The sequence below is a fragment of the Triticum urartu genome, chromosome 3A, assembly GCF_056163025.1.
Source record: "Triticum urartu cultivar PI428250 chromosome 3A, HENAU_Tu73, whole genome shotgun sequence".
Classification (NCBI taxonomy): Eukaryota; Viridiplantae; Streptophyta; class Magnoliopsida; order Poales; family Poaceae; genus Triticum; species Triticum urartu.
This window is the reverse complement of record NC_141875.1, coordinates 51,106,320-51,111,718: the sequence shown is the minus strand read 5'-3', so window position 1 is coordinate 51,111,718 and position 5,399 is coordinate 51,106,320.

The following is a 5,399-nucleotide window of genomic DNA, read 5'->3' as shown; positions in this document are numbered from 1 at the left end:
CCAAACCTTCACAGACTTCGTCCACTGGCAGTCCACAATGTCTCTTGGATGCTCTGAACGTGACGCCTAACCGTCTGGAGGATTCACAGTTCTCAAGTGTAATAAGTCTTCAGATCACACAGACAAGAAGACTTAAGTGATGCCCAATTTGCTCTGGCTCTGGGTGGTTAGGGCTTTTCTCCTCACTAGGAATTTTCTCTCAAAGGCTTCGAGGTGGGTTGCTCTCAAACGACAAAAGCCGTGCACTGAAATCTGAGCAGCCAACCGTTTATGGTTGTGGGGGTGGACTATTTATAGCCACTTGGCAACCCGACCTGATTTGTCCGAAATGACCCTGGGTCACTAAGGAACTGACACGTGTCCCAACGGTCAGATTTCGAACTCTCATGGCAACTTTACTTGGGCTACAAGCAAAGCTGACTTGTCCGGCTCTGGACAAGATTCGCTCTCATTGTCTTCACTCGAAGACATAGGTTTTTGATTTAGGCATCACTTCAGTCATTCTGACTGGTTCTCCTGGACCCCACTTAACAGTACGGTGGTTCCTATGACTCGACACAAAATAAAAAGAACTACGAAAGATCTAAGTCTTCGAGCTCCATAGGCTTCATAACGTGTCTTCTTCTGTCATAGTCTTCAATGTGAATATCTTCATATACCACCTTTGTCTTCAATGTCTTCATACATTTTTAGGGGTCATCTCTGGTAGTAAAACCGAATCAATGAGGGACTTCTACCTGTGTTTTCCTGCAATTCTCACACACACATTAGTCCCTCAACTAGGTTTGTCGTCAATACTCCAAAACCAACTAGGGGTGGCACTAGATGCACTTACAATCTCCCCCTTTTTGGTGATTGATGACAAACTAGTTGAAGTTTTCAACGGGGAATATAAAGTGTGAAGTTTGTAAAGGAATTGTCTTCATAAGTTGCAAGGGCTCCCCCTGAAGATGTGCATATAAGTTAATTTGCTTTTGGAATGCAAATGCACATGGCAGGTTGTACTTGTGGAGATCCGCTTCAGCTTGTGATGACAATCCACTATGCATGTGAAAGTATATGAAGATAATGACATGCATAATGGAAAATGGACGTCTGCAGAATGAGATAAGTGCGGAATTTATCGTCGCACATGCGGAATTTATCTTCGCAAACAGAGTGGTAAACAAGTAGTAGACGACCATCGAGTTTTAGTGTTTACAACTCAAAGAACCAAATGAAGCAAAAACAAGAGCTGTAAACACGAAGCAAAGTATAACAAAACATAAGGCACCCACCCATATTGACCCGCTTGAAGACTATAAACATCATATGCTTCTCCCCCTTTTGTCAGTAATGACCAAAAAGGTTTGAAGACATCGAGTTTTCTATGCGTTCCCAGGCGCAGCAGGGTCGGTGGAGTTGTTTGGCGGTGCAGATCTTTGAGGTGCTAAAGCAGGTGGTGGTGAAGTAGCATCGTCGTCTTCATCAATGATCCTTGCAGTAATTGTGGCAGCAGATGAAGAAAACTCAGAGTCTTCAAGTGATGGTGTGTTGCGCATCACAGCCCTTCTAGGAGGTGTGGTGTCAAATTTGAAGCGCTCTGTGAAGCCATCCTCTTCAAGTTCAGCTTCAGTGCAGATCATTGAGAGCCCTTTCCACGTACAACGGCAAGTCTCATGTGTAACGAAGGCATTCTTGGTGGCAAGGTTTCGAAGACGATTGACATCCACCAAGAGGCTCTTCATCTGACGTTTCAGCCAGTCGTGATGCCTATCTTGCTTTTGGTGAAGGGCCACAAGAAGCTCTCGGTCAGTGAGGACATGAGCATGCTTCTTAGGTCTTGGAGCATTTGTGCTATCTGTGGCTTCAGTAGATGCTAGTGCACGTGTAGTGCCAGCCATCGGATAGACCCTGGATATGGCTTCAACACCTTCAACATTCTGCGTGAAGCTCTGGTGTTCGGCATTCTGAAGACTTATCGGTTGCTTGGCAGGCTCAGGGTATATTGCTTCAGCAGAGATATCCACATCTGGCAGGAAGATGCGATGGTTTCGGGCTGAGGGCTGATACGAGATCGTAGAGTGCAGTTTGATCAGCCTCATCACCCAAGGGGCATAGAACTTTAGACCAAATAAGTCCGAGCCTGACGCTGCAAGTTGGCGTATGAAGAGATCCTGTGCGTTGAAGCATTTGCCATGCATGATATAGAATATGAGAGTCTTCATTGCACCCTCAATCTTGGCATGTGGTGAGTGTCCCTTAATGGGCCAGAGAGTCCGCCGGATAATGTGATATATGGTCCTGGGCAGGTACTCTAGGTCTTCAACGAAGAACTCAGTTGGATAGGGTGCATCCTGAGGCAATGGCTTCATCATTGAGAGCATCTGACTCATATTTGGTTCAGGTCTCTGGAAAATGCTCTCAATAGCTTCAGAATGTGGTTGGCAGCCTTCCTCGAAGAATTCACCTGGAGTGGGCAGACCGGTGAGCTCAATGATATCAAATGCATTGGCTTCATGATGGACATTGCCAGTCATCCACTCCAGGATCCAAGTCTTCGGATCTCGGTTGTATCCTTTTATATGAAGGGTGGCATAGAACTGAAGCAGAAGCTCTTCATTCCAGTGCTCTTCATCTGTCACAAACGGCAGCAGACCCACTTGCCTGAAGCAATCCAGTGCTTCCTCTAAGCAGGGCAGACCAGCAATGGCTTCAACCTCAAGACGCTTGTGCGGAAAGATGCGGCCTTGGTTGTATAAGATGCATGAATAATAACTGCGCTGAGAATAGCTCCAGAACCTGTCTGATACAATCCTTTCCCTTGAATAGGGGTTCTTCGAGCTATTGAAAAATGTATTGTCTGCCTTGAAGCTGTTTATATCAAAGGAGCCAGGTGCTGATGCAGGACCTGGGAACCTTGGAAGCCTTGGGACTGGCTTCTGGACATGAGGCCTGTGCTCTATGTGATAATCAAATTGTGGACCTGCAGCAGACTCAGGAACTGAAGTGTCTGGCTCAGTGGCTTCGCTGTCCGCTGAAGCATTTGGTGGGGCGGGCTCCACATGGGCTTCAGTGTTTGTAGTTGGAGGGACAACCTCAGGCACGTTCTCCTGGAGAACTGCATCTTGATGGAGCGGGGGAGTGGGTTCTGGAGGTGCTTCTTCATTGTCTTCGGCTGATGCAGCCGGAATTTCTGCAGACTGGACTTGAGGCCGTGGACCTTTGCGAAGCCTACGGAACGCAGACGACGCTTGTGGTGTTGGAGTGGGCTGGGCCTCAAAGTCTTCTTCCTCCTGAGGGCGATCCGCCCATGACTCATCTTGTGCCATTGGCGTCAGAGGACGACCAATACTGATGAGTTCGCTTGTTTCAAGCTGAGGAAGGGCTGCATCATCTTGTACATTGTCTTGGTGACCAATGTCTTCAACAGCTATGGGGTCGGCTGCTGGAATATCTTCAGCTTCAGGAGCCTCTGTGGGAGCAGGCTCATGAACTGTCAGTCGTCTCTCTTCATTGGGGTGAATGACAGAGAGGGGTTCAACCATCAAGGGCTCTGTGGGAGCAGCCCGAGATTTCTTGACCTTGCGCTTCTTTTTGCTGGGGGCAGTAGGAGAGGCTTCAGAGCTCTTCCGTTTTCTGGCTTCAGCTTCTGCAGCTCTTGTCTTCTTTAGCTCTGAAGCTGTTGACCGGCTCTTTGGCTTCGAGCCAGTCGTGGCAGTTGGGAAGACAATCGGAATAGCTGCTTGTCTTGATGCCTCTGGTTCACTCACAGCAGGCTGCTTCTTCTTCTTTGCGGCCATCTTGGGGTCAATGCCAGGACGCCCAAGGGCCTTGCGCTTTTCAGCCTCGTTGTAGGCTTGAACACATTTGTCTGCCAAAGACTTCATCCTTTCACGCGAGCCCTGAGCTTCAGCACGCTTCTTCAGAAAGTTTTCTTTGAGCTCATGCAGCATGATTTTGAAGCTCCTCACTTCCTGCACGCTGAGGCTGGCCATGTGCTTCTTGAACTGAGCTTTTTCGTGATCTATTTTCTGTTTCAGCTCAACAATGCGCTGAGCAATGGCCAGTTCTGAAGCAATTGCGCCTTGGAAGGCGACACTGAGGCCAACTGGCAGTTGCAGATCATTGAAGCTTATGTCTGGTGAGTCAAACCATTCATCGATGAAGCTGTGGATGATGGTGACATCAAAGAGAGGCAGATTGTTGAAGATTTCCGCTTCTTCCTTGCTTTTGATGAGCTGCTCTAGTGCGTCATCGCCCAGATCTTCATCGCTTGATAGATCAATGGCTTCACTGCGCAGAATGGCAGCAGCAGTGAGCTCTTTGCCTGTTTGTTGCTGGGGCTCCTTTTCCTTCAGGGGCTTGGAGACGCGGGATACGTCTTCAGACTGCACACTGACTTCAGGAGGTGCAGTTTTCAATGGCTTCGCCCTTGAGATTTTTGAGGCAGGGGCCGGCTTTGAAGCTTTTGGTTTCTTTGTCTGCTTTGGCTTTGGCACAGCAGGAGCTTCATCAGACTCAGAATCAGCTGGAGGGTCATTCACAGCAGTCCCTTGGACTAAGATGTGGGTGATCGGGCCCTCAAGATTGGCAAACGGACCGATGATATTGGGTTCCGCGTCGCGTGTGCCATCTGCCCTTGGTGAGGAGGGACCAGGGTTGAAGTCAAGCCCAAATTTCTTCTTGTTTAGCTTCGCTGACTGTTGGGCAAACTGAAAGTTGCGCTTGAAGAGATTATCGTCACGACACCAGAGAAGTGACGACGGATGTGCATCATCAGGCTGTGGTCCTTGGACCATGCATGGGTAGAAGCCTTGAGCAATGGCTTCATCTCTGGTCCTGGGTACAAGGTTCTTGTATAAGATATCCCCCCATGGACTCTTGATAGCATTCTTTTCAGCATACTCCTGGGTGACGAAGCGGTATTTGAACCACTGTTCTGCCCAATAGCGTCGAATCCATTGGATTCGGGTTTTGCGCTGCCCATAGCTCTCTTCTGGATCTGTTTTGTACATTTCTGCCAAGTCTTCAGGCAGATCCTTGGAAGTTCCCTCACGTCTCTGTCTGCCCCCCTTTCTTGCTGCTGCTACTGAAGCCATAAACTTTAACTTGAAAGGCTTCAAAACTTTCAAAGGCTTTCTTTTTCTGGACCAACAGGAACTGGCTTCAGGAGAGTTTATGTGATGCTGTAGGAATTCTGCAAATGAATGCAGACTATGAGAACCGAAGGATTCTCCCACGGACATGTACCTGTGACAGCATTAAGGTGCGAGGGAAGGGGAAGAGGTCATATGCATTCTCAGAAGGTTTTGAAGATTAATCAGTTTAGAAGACATTGACCTCATTGTGCGAAGACATTCACTTATAGATAAGAAGTTGGTTCCAGATTTGTACGAACCCACAGATCAGTACAAGTG